The sequence below is a fragment of the Ursus americanus genome, chromosome 22 (assembly GCF_024610735.1).
Source record: "Ursus americanus isolate L20-20 chromosome 22, mUrsAme1.1.p, whole genome shotgun sequence".
Classification (NCBI taxonomy): domain Eukaryota; kingdom Metazoa; phylum Chordata; class Mammalia; order Carnivora; family Ursidae; genus Ursus; species Ursus americanus.
The window spans coordinates 23,944,381-23,956,496 of NC_142148.1; the positions used below are offsets into that span (position 1 = coordinate 23,944,381).

Here is a 12,116-nt window from a genome sequence, read left to right on the forward strand (position 1 = left end):
TGCCTTTGGCTCAGGGTGTGATCCCAGCGTTCTTTGTTGGAGCCCCACATCGGGCTCCTCCCCTGGGAGCCTGCTTCTTCCTCTCCCACTCCCCCTGCTTGTGTTCCCTCTCTCGCTGGCTGTCTCTCTCTCTGTCAAATAAATAAATAGAATCTTTAAAAAATAAATAAAAATAAACTCCTCTCTGATAGGGTATAAATTAGCTATGGAGAAGATTTCAGAAGTCTTCTGGTCAATGAATCTTATTGCCCACCCCAGTTTAGTGTTGAGGCCCTATGCCCAGATTCTAACAAAGAACCGGCTTCTATGGCTAGAATTATTTATTTATGACTCCCTTTCTCATTGCGGATCATTGATGGCAACATCTAAACAACCAATTATTTCCTCTTTGTTAATCAGTTCATTCCCAAAGCCTACACATTTTGATTTTCAACCCGTTAAACATGAGGAATCTCACAGCTGCCAAATGCCACCAAGTTAGATATAAGGGATTTGGGGGTTGTCTATTGTTTTAGAGAATTCCTGCCAAGCTCCTTGCAGAAAAATAAGTTGACCTCATTAGTAAATCATGTCATTACCACTGGTCCATTTCCTTTCCGATTTTGGTGATGAAAACCGTCTATCAGCAGAGCAGAGTTAAACTGTCAGATCCCTGAAGCAATTCTCCTTTGGACTTACCTGTGGAAATTGCTGAGTGGGAAGGGTCAGTGAACTCAGAGACCAAGCTTTGGTTCGGTGACTTTGGTAGTCTGACCAAAGCTATCCCCTGCCTTCCCACTCCTTTTTATGCAGCTCTGAGCTGTAAATAACCTCAAGCTGTGGTGCCACCCCTTAGACCACTTTATCTGGCCTCCCAGATCTTCAGCGCTCTCATGGCTAAGGGGCCTCTATATTCTCCCGCTCCATGGCCTCCTCTGCCTCAAGGATCTCTACCTTCCACGGTGTTACAACTCAGTAGGAGTTTCCCTGGTGTGAGTCATTTTGCTTTAAGCCTACTTTTCTTTTCTTTTTTTTTTTAAGATTTTATTTATTTATTTGACAGAGAGAGACAGCCAGCAAGAGAGGGAACAAGCAGGGGGAGTGCGAGAGGAAGAAGCAGGCTCCCAGCAGAGCAAGGAGCCGGATGTGGGGCTCGATCCCAGGACCCTGGCAGATGCTTAACAACAGAGCCACCCAGGCACCCCTAAGGCTACTTTTCTATCACATTTCTAATATGGAAGTACCCTGAAATTAAAATGCACAAAACTTAATTTTGGACACCAAAAGGATTTGGTGCAATTGAATTTCAGGCATTATCTGGGTCTCACTGGAGTTAAGCCTGCGCGTAGGGGCTTCCTGTCCATGGCTTTGGAGCAGTTTGATAATTTGAAACATCATTTAGCCATGACAGATCCCTGGTACAGGCAGAACCCTACAGATTCCTTCCTTTCATCCCCTCCTCTTCCTCTTCCTTTTCCCCTCCCCCCCTTCCTTTCTTCCCTTCTTTCCTTCTTTCTTTCTTGTAAACGCTATGCCCAATATAGGGCTTCAACCCACAACCCTGAGATCAAGAGTTGCATGCTCTACCGACTGAGCCAGCCAGGTGCCCCAACAGATTTCTTTGAGATAATTTAATATATATATATATTTCTTTTTACATATTAAAAAAAAACTTTAACCCAGAGCAGTTACATGATTCACTCGAGCTAGTTAGTGGCAGAACTATGAACTATATATTTGGGTAGTTTTTATGTGGACATGTGTTTTCATTTCTCTTGGGTAGAATTGCTGGTTCATATGGTAACTCTATATTTAATAATTTGAGAAGCTGCCAAACTGTTTTCCAAAGTAGCTACACCCCTGTTTCTTTATTTCTGGCACCCTGGGGTTGCAAGGAAATTATGGCTCATAACCCAGTACTATGGATAGGAAAGAGATACTGGAGAGAAACTACTTACCCAAGCATGTACTACGTTAACCATGTGTTTCAAATTCATACTATCTACGTAGTTCAGGAATGTTGAACTGAGAAATTAACATAAAAGTGGGTTTAGAACTGATCAAATACAGAGGTGTCCATGGACTGGGTAAACCTCAAAGTCTACATACCTAGACAAACTATAATAAAAGTAAAAACAAAATAAATGTATTTAAAGACTTACAGAGGGGTGCCTGGGTGGTTCAGTCAGTTAAGCATCTGCCTTCGACTCAGGTCATGATCTCAGGGTCCTGGGATTGAGTCCCATATCGCGCTCTCTGCTCAGAGGGGAGTCTGCTTCTCCCTCTCCCTCTGCCTGCCGCTCGGCCTGCTTGTGCTCACGTGAGGGCATTCTCTCTCTCTCTGTCAAATAAATAAATAAAATCTTAAAAAAAAAAAAAAGGACCTACAGAGACTTGGAACATTTACCATCAAAACACTCTTACTGAAAGAACTATGAAGGAATGTACTCAAACCAGAATTAAAACCAAGTAAGAAATAAGGGAGCGCAAGAAGCAATGGCGAAAAAAAATTGTTGAACATGATGACACATCATGCTAGCTTATAGGACTAGCATACCCTTTAAGCTAAAAAAAAAAAAAACAAGAACAGTAAGAGAAGGAAAAAAATTACAGGCTAATCTTATCCATGAACATAGTTGCAAAAATCCCAAATAAAATATAAACAAATCAAATTCAGTTTCATGATCAAGAAGGATATTACCACAGGAATAGTCCCACATTAGAAACTTTATTTATGTGTGGGTGGGGGATGGACTAGATGGGTGATGGATATTAAAGAGGGCACTTGTTGTGATGAGCACTGGGTATTGTATGTAAGTGATGAATCACTGAATTATACTGCAGAAACCAATATTGCATTGTATGTTAACTAACTAAAATTTAAATTAAAAAAAGAAAGAAGAGGGGCGCCTGGGTGGCACAGCGGTTAAGTGTCTGCCTTCGGCTCAGGGCGTGATCCTGGCGTTACGGGATCGAGTCCCACATCAGGCTCTTCCGTTATGAGCCTGCTTCTTCCTCTCCCACTCCCCCTGCTTGTGTTCCCTCTCTCGCTGGCTGTCTCTATCTCTGTCGAATAAATAAATAAAATCTTAAAAAAAAAAAAAAAGAAAGAAGAAACTTTATATAATTCAAAACTATATAATCATCTCAATATGTATCAAAAAATTAAGTAGAACTCAACATCCATTCATGATTTTGCTCTATCTATATTCAGATTTTTACTTCTCTGCATACTGCTTTTTCCCATTCCCTTGCACAGAGAAAAACCCATACCCAAAATCTTATTAGCCAGGGATCCGTCTAGAGAGTCTGGGTACATGCTTTTTGCAAAAGAGGAGAAGCTATTAGGATATATTTCTAGCTGTTTTCAACTCTGATTCAAGTCTTCAGCAGAGAGTCTTCAGAAGATCAGATACAACCTTTTGAATATAAGTTATGTCTCACATCACAAACTTTCCTTGCTCTCTTCAAGATCCCTGCCCACCTAATTCATAGCAGATAACTTTGCCTCCTACTTTTAAGACTAAAGCAGAACCCCCTAGTAGTAAACTTCCCTTAGTTCTTTCTATCTCTTCTACTCCTTTCTTTCAACCTAAGAGTCCTTCCCCCTGTTCAAGGCCTACTCTTCCACTAGACCTCTTGGTCACACCTTGCCCCATCCTTTCTCTCTCTTCTATTCTTACATTCTTTCTGGAAATAAGACACTTTGGTTAAGCTCTTCAGTCTTGTCTTTTCTATTGTTCTTTTCTCCCTTTCCCTACAACTCCTCCTTCCATTTTTTTTAAAAGATTTTATTTATTTATTTGAAAGAGAGAAAGTGTGAGAGAGCTCAAGTGGGGGGAGGGGCAGAGGAGAGAGGGAGAGAGAATCTCAAGCAGACTCGACACACACAGAGCCCAATGCAGGGCTCAATCTCATGATTGAGATTGATCAATCTCATAACATGACCTAAGATCAAGAGTCAGATGCTCAACCCACCCAGGCGCCCCGATTCCTTGGCATCTTTGCAGCATATGGCACTGCTGACCTCTCTCTTCCCAAAACACAATCCTGCTTTGGTTTCTATGACATCATCCCTTTCCTGATTCTGTTTCTCTGATGGCTCTCTTTTCAGACTCACTTGATAGAGAGCACCCTCATCTGCCAGCCTTCAAAATGTTGGCATTGATAAAGGTTCCAGAGCACCTAAACTTGTAAGGTCTTTATGAAGGTTAAATGAGGTAATGCATATAAAGTACTTGGCACTATTGAATAAGGAAAGGGTTAAGGTATAGGCAGGGAGAGATAGGGAGCCTCTGGCTGGACTCTAAGACTACTCCTGGCAGGCAGAAGCACTAAGCCAGAGTGAATCAGAGATAAGAAAACAGGCCACCTGGCCTTGGATGTTAGGGAGTATTTTTCTTTGGCAGCTACCATGTATCACAGAAAATGACCAAATCTCAAAGAAGTAAGTCATTAAGGGTGTTATCAATAGTCCATGCTCAAACCAAGACAGCACAAGAAACTCAAGGCCACAAGCTTCCCAGTCAGTTCTCAATAAAAGACTGCCTCAATAAAAGCCCTCAGTGGCAACCCATTTGGGACTCCTCTCACTCTAGAGAGCTTTCTTCTTTCCTTTCTGCTCTCACCTTCAGTTAATTAACTTTCACTTCACTTCACCCTTTTGTGTCCACGAGATTCATTCTTCAACTCTGTGAGGCAAGAACCCTGTGATCCTGTAACACTATGTCTGGCACATAGTAAAAATCACTCAGTAAATGGTTAGGAGGAGGAGGAGGATGACGACAATGACGATGACGATGACTTCACTATTTACTTCCAGCTTCATACACTCTCTTTGAGTCATCTCACCCACTCTCAGGGCTTCAGCTCCCACAACACGATGAATGGAAGGATGGATGAATGGATGGATGGATGGATGGATGGATGGATGGATGGATGGATGGACGGACAAAACAAATCAACAAGTCAATGAAAGTCATTCTACTAAAGGAAAAATAAACAAACAACTTTCTCTAAGATCACCACTGACTTCCAAATTGCTAAAATCGCTAAAAGACAATTTTCTGGCCTTATCATGCCTGACCTGTCTGGAACATTGGACACTACAGAATATTGTCTCCTTCTTGAAATTTCTCTTGTCTTTCGGCTTTAATGACAAGTCTCTCTTGGCTCTCTTGTCCTTCACTGTGTACTCCTCGGTTTGCTTTACTGACTTCCTTCTCCGTGGCACCTTCAATATTAGCATACTCCATGCTTCTATTTTCCACTCTCTCTCTCTCTTTTTTTTTCTTCTTCAGTATGTGCTCCCTGGATGACCGAATCAATGGCTTCAGACTCTGTAGTGAGGGCACAGGGGTACAAGAGCAGCTGGCTCTGGGGCTCCCAAACAGACCAAATTCAGCCACATACTGCCGAACATCCATATCTCTGCTCAACATTTTCAATCTTTCATCTAACTTCTTGAACATATGGAATATAGCTACAACAACTGTTGCATATGTCTACTAATTCTAACTCCTGTGCAATTTTTGATCTGTTTATATTGATTGTTTTCCTCCTCATTATGCATCATATTTTCCTGCTTCTTTGCATGCTGGTAATGCCAGACATTGTAAATTTTATCTTATTGGAGCTGGTAATCTGAAGATTATTCTCTTTGCTCTTTTCCAGTGGTACTTTACCCAGCCTCAGGTAATTTCCTCAAATCATGTTCTGAATAGTACTTAGCTGAAGACTCAAGGGAGATTCTCTGTAGATCTCTGGAGCGCTCTGTCTCTGTGCAGCCGTCTTCTCTTCTCGAAACTGTGTTCTGTGAATTCTAGCTGCTTTGGCCTCCCTGGATCTCCAGCTCCATCTTAGTTCAGGGAGATTGCTGAACTCTACCTGGGTTCTCTCTCCAATAACAGGATTTAGAGTCAAAACATACCATGGAAATAAAATCAACATGACTTGATAAACAACTGGAAAGGGAGGAATGGAGGATGCTGATAGTCTGAATGGTGGTGTCATTCAACTTGGGGGATTCAAGAACAAAAACACAGACTGGGAGCTGGACAGGACAGGGGAGATAAGGAGCTTGGCTTAGGGCATAATTAAGGATGGGGTCTTTATGGGCATAGATAGCTGTAAGTATCTGTCTCATGCTCAGACGGAATGAATGAATTAGAGGTGGAGATTTCAGAAGCATGAGTACAAAGTTGAAAGAGGACTTTATCTACCTCCATTTTGACTGCAAACTTTCTAATTGATTAAATTCTTCTCTCCAACTTATCTCTTAACTCAGGCAACAGACCCTGAGGGCAAAATGTCCCCTGATGGGAACCAAAACAATCCCCTCAAGCAATAAGGACTGCTCTGAGCCAGCAAAACTCCTGCCCATAACTGACCCCAAGACAATGATCAACTTGACCTTCACTGCCCACCTGCATGTACCCACGGACTTCTGTCCCACATTTTCCTAATATAAACCTGGAAGTATTTTCAGCACTTTGGAAACAGTCTTTGAGACATTAGTCCACTGTCTTCCAGTGCTAGCCTCACTGAAATAAATTCCTTTCTTGTTTTACCACCACTTGTTTCTCAGTCTTTGGATTTTGTCGGCAGTATGTGGCTGAATTTGGTCTGTTTGGGAGCCCCAGAGCCAGCTGCTCTTGTACCCCTGTGCCCTCACTACAGAGTCTGAAGCCATCGATTAGGTCATCCAGGGAGCATATACTGGGAAAAAAAAAAAAAAGAGAGAGAGAGAGTGGAAAATAGCAGCATGGAGTACTCTAATACTGAAGGTGCCACGGAGAAGGAAGTCAGTAAAGCAAACCGAGGAGTACACTGAGAAGGACAAGGAAAGCCAAGAGAGACTTGTCATTAAAGCCGAAAGACAAGAGAAATTTCAAGAAGGAGACAATATTCTGTAGTGTCCAATGTTCCAGACAGGTCAGGCATGATAAGGCCAGAAAATTGTCTTTTAGCAATTTTAGCAATTTGGAAGTCAGTGGTGATCTTAGAGAAAATTGTTTGTTTTTCCTTTAGTAGAATGACTTTCATTGACTTGTTGATTTGTTTGTCCATCCGTCCATCCACCCATCCATCCATTCAATGGACACTTAGGTACCAGCATCTGGGGACATAAATATGAATGAAAGCCTCTACCCTGAGGGAATTCCCTGTCTAATAAACAAGGATTGACATACAGCTTTTAAGTGTTAAAATAGAGTGAAGTATGAAAGACTGATTGGTAGCACAGAAGGAATGTCAGAGAAGCTTCCCCAGAGGAAAAACTAGAATTGAAATCCAGAAGGATGGAGAGAGGCTCGTCATCTCGGAGAGGGACTGGAAGATAGGAAACATGAGGGGTAAAAGCTCAAGCAGTGAGTATGCTTAACCCTCTGAACTTCTCATATTGTTAAGCTAACAGAATTGGGTCTGACAAGGATTCCTGGTAGATCTTTAGGAAATAGAACCATACTCCAAAAGGACTGAAAAAGAAAGATCAAACCTTAAGGGTAGGGCACAGGCAATAATGGGAAAGGTCAAAAATTCAGTTCATAAATAAATAGCCTAGCAAGTCCCTGGATTGTTCTCTGTATTCCCAAATTCTTGCCTTGCTTGCACTGACCAAGTGCTAACCTTGTTCCAGCCCTAAAACATTTACCTCCTAAATCTATAGGTGATGACCTTGTCAATTCTAATCTCATCTTTCTTAAGGGACCAATTTGATTTTCATATCTCATGATATGAGTCAGAAGAAGAAAATATTTTTCTTGTATATCTTAAGTTATTTTCAGTTAAAACTACATATTTTTGGTAGCTTGGCAAGGATAATTTTTATTGACAAATATGAGTATATTGATTCCTGAATTTTCAACTTATTAAAGGATGAGGGTATGAGAAAACGTAAACTATTCCTAGAATATGATGAATATACCTTTCAAATAACATACTCTTTCAAAGACTTTTTTTAGGGAGTATACAGCCCTGTGGGCTTTAATATGTGTATAGATTTGTGTAGTTACCTCCACAGTTAGGATGAAGAACAATTCCATCACCCCCAAAACACCTTTGTGCTAACCCTTTATAGTCTCATGTGCTAGTGTTTGTTTGTTTGTTTTTTAAGATTTTATTTGTCAGAGAGAGAGAGTGCACAAACGGGGAGCAGCAGGCAGAGGGAGAAGTAGGCTCCCTGCTGAGCAAGAAGCCTGATGCAGACTCAATCCTAGGACCCTGGGATCATGACCTGAGCCAAAGGCAGACGCTTAATTGACTGAGCCATCCATGTATCCCAACTTTTTCTTTCCTTTCCTTTCCCTTCCTTTCCCTTCCTTTCCCTTCCCTTCCCTTCCCCCTCCCTCCCCTCCTCTTTCTTCCTTTCTTCCTTTCTTTCTTTCTTTCTTTCTTTCTTTCTTTCTTTCTTTCTTTCTTTCTTTCTTTCTTTCTTTCTTTCTTTCCTTCTTTCCTTCTTTCCTTCTTTCCTCCCTTCTTTCTCACAGAAGAGCAGCTTGTCCATCCAAGCAAATTTAAAAAGAAAGAGTTCAATAGTAGAAGCTTCAAGTTCCCCTATACTCCATCCACTACATTTAACCCCAAAGGAGTCAAATTCCAGCAAGCCTGAGGAGGGAAGACAGGCAAGGCCAGCTTAGAAAGCAAGAAAAACCCAACCTTTCTATCGGGCCTTCTTTTCGCGCGGGGGTGGGGGGGCGGGGAGGAGATATGACTTTTTGTCTCTTAATGCCTATTCGACTCAGCGACAGGAAGGAGGAAATTGTCAAATGCTCAGTTACCCTGTAGGAGGCAAAAGAACATTTGACAAATGTTTTTCCTACCTTGAAGACCAGCTGATCTCTCTCCTCAGATGTTTTCTAGTCAAAGTGAATTTCTTCATCTTTTAAAGAGCTGCAGCTTTTCCACAAAGGGAGAAAACTGGTACCAGCTTCCAGAGAGGAAAAAGTTTAAATCTCATAGAATTCCCTACATCAGCAGAAAAAAACACAATCTGCACTTTGAAGTGTTTTTCTAAGCCTTCCCCACTTGCTTAGAAACTTTACACCATTCAAATTTCCCCTCCAAACAGATGTCTGTGAGAAAGAAGCATAAAGACATTTTTCCAATGGTAATTCCCAGATGCGAGCGGTCCAGAATGAAGTGCAGCGCTGCTGTCAACTTCCAGGACAATCATGGTCTGAGTTCTCTTGACACATGCTTTTAGACACTTTTTGCAAAAAAAAAAAGCCTAAATTTAGGGATATGACAAAATCCTCTCTTCTTAAGCTAAAACTAGAGTTTACTCTCCCAGTCATACAGGATTTATGTACATGTTGTGACTAATTCTAGTCTGTCTAGGGCTAAGATAATTAAAATATAACTGTCTCCTAGGTATTTGTTCTAAGTGGTATTTATCCTAATCTTTGAAAGTGACAATAAGAGCTTGGCTTATAAAATATGCAAAATATATAAAGCTCTGTACTTCCTCGGTGATACAAAGAAGATTTCTCAGAAAACGTAAAGTTGAAAAGGGACTGAGTATGGTGGGAACACATGTGTTAAGTTGTATGACAGGGAAGGAAAGGGTAACTTGGACATTTTGCAGGCAGATTTCAAAGTGGTATGTTAGCTGTTGGAGGGGAAGTGAGCCGGGAATGGGGTAACTGGGTGATGGGCATTTAAGGAGAGCACTTGATATAATGAGCATGGGGTATTATATGCAACTGATGAATCACTAAACTCTACCTCTGAAACTAATAATACACTATATGTTAATTAATTGATTTTAAATTTAAAAAAAGAAAAAAACAAACAAATGGTACGTTAGTAGTTGGGGTTCAAGAGGCTCTGGAGGGGGCACTTAAACCCAGAAGTTACAAATGGCAATGGAATATAGTTTGGGAAATTGCTACTTTTACTGTGACTAGAAGAGCTACATGTGGGATTCTGGTATAAACTGGGAGTGGACAGGAGGTTGTTTGGAAATAACTATAAAAAAGCATGATGTGTGTGTAAATCCATGTCAGGCTGAAGTCATATGACTGCATTCATAATTAATTGCCTATGAGTACTGTAATAGTGTTGTATAGAAAATGGATTAATTCCAACAAGGCTCTTTTTAAAAATCTCCTTACTATCATTCTAGGTAATTAAGGTAGCAAAGAGGTATTATTACAGGATGCCAGCTAAGAAGGATTGTGGTATGAACATGTCATTAGATGTTAATTAAAATAGTACCAAATAGACATGGGAGACTTGGACAGAGGGAGGGAAAGGGCATATACAGGCAGAGGAGGGAGAGCTTTTCCTGGGCTTTCCTCTCAGGAGGAGACTGCTCATGCCACAGAAAGCAGAGAAGCCAACAAATATAAAGGACTAGGAAGACACATGTTCCTCTGATCCAGGAGGTTCTAGGGAACCAGTTTAGAGGGTTTCAGTTTGGTCTGCCTGGGAATAAGGTGAACATAGAATTTTATGGTTTGACTTTCTGATTTCTAACATTTCTTTTGTCACTGATCTCACTATTGGGGGGAAAAGGTGTAAAGTTATAAAAGCTGGCTAAAATGTAAATATTAAAAAAAAGCAACCTCAAGTGTACATTATTAGTCACCAAGTATAAAGATTAATATCTTTTGCAGTTTTGTTGAAGAAGGCTGGGTATAAAGAAAGCTGGTGGTTCTTCAGAATCTGAATTTTAAAAAGGGGTCAGAGGGACACCCTGGTGGCTCAGCTGGTTAAGCGGCTGACTCTTGATTTTGGCTCTGGTCATGATCTCTGGTCCTAGGATCGAGACAGCATTGGGCTCCCAGTCTACTTCATGATTCTCTCTTCCTCTGCCCCTCCCCCTGCTTACTTGCTCTCTCTCTCTCTCTCTCTCTAAAATAAATAAATCTTAAAAAAAAAGGAAGAGATCAGAAAAAGCAGATGCCTATTCATTGTCTATAAACCATGTATTAGCCTAATATTCAAGGCCTTCCATAAACTAGCCTTAGTTTTTTTTACTATGTGAAGGGAATTAAGAGGTACAACCTTCCGGTTATAAAATAAATAAATCATGGGATGGAAAGTACAGCATGGGGAATATAGACAATAACAGTGTAATAACTTTTTTTTTTAAGATTTTATTTATTTATTTGAGAGAGAGAGAGCACGAGCAGGGGGAGTGGCAGGTAGAGGGAGAAGCGGGCTCCCTGCTGAGCAAGGAGCCCAATGCGGGCATTTGATCCCAGGACCCTGGGATCATGACCTGAGCTGAAGGCAGACGCTTAACTGACTGAGCCACCCAGGTGCCCCTGTAATAACTTTGTACGGTGACAGAAGGTAACTACTCTTACCGTGGTGAGCATTTCATGATATATGTAGTTGTTGAATCACTATGCTATATACTGGAAACTAATATCATACTGTATGTCAACTATACTTCAATAATAATAACAACAACAACAATAAAAGATAGCAATCATGATTAAACACATTGCCAACTACACAACAAGATAAAGAGCCAGGCTGTACTCCTTCTCCCAATACTGAGGCTCCTTTGTTTTAGAGATCTTGGTTGATTCTGACAACTGACAATTTGGACCACTTGTTTTTTCTCTTCCCACTTTAAACTCCCATTGTTATGTTTTAAATTCACCAGTAATGCATGAGGCTGTGAATTCTAAGCCCCTACCCAGGAAGACCCCAATAAAAGCAGAACCTCAAGCCAGCGTGCTCTCTAAGCATAACCTTGCTGTGTGGCCCTAGGCGTGCTATAGAATTTCCAGGTTCTGTAAGTAATGAACTCTTATTTTTTCACAGTTTCCTAGTAGTTGTTGCTGAAGGGATTTGCAATCATAGTAAGAATTAGAAGGCCCATCCAACCACGACATTGGTTATTGGTAGGCTGAGACCACACAAAACAATCCTTAAGTTACATCCCCACTCCCAATGTTTGTCCTCAGCAGGGACAGAATTAGCCCTGGTCTCATTCGTACCTCTGTTTCAACTGTTTGCAGTTATTTTAGCCTTGACTATACCCAAGACACTTAGCAATTAGTCAGCATGAACCATAATGACGGGAGAAACAAAACAAGGATCTTTTTTACTGAGCTTTACCTGAACTAGACTCCCAAGGTCTGCCACGTAAGCCTGCTTTGATGAACCCCACAATGAACTCT

At 41.1% G+C, this 12,116-nt stretch overlaps 1 protein-coding gene across 2 annotated transcripts in view; it reads right to left on the reverse strand.

Moving 5' to 3' along the window:
• The window catches only part of ASIP (agouti signaling protein), a 117,045-nt gene that overhangs the window by 69,823 nt on the left and 35,106 nt on the right, over positions 1-12,116 (reverse strand). For both annotated transcript variants that reach the window (XM_087853648.1, XM_087853649.1), the window contains exon 5: positions 2,142-2,320. The gene's annotated coding sequence lies outside the window, so the exon portion shown is untranslated. The remainder of the gene's footprint in view (positions 1-2,141; positions 2,321-12,116) is intronic.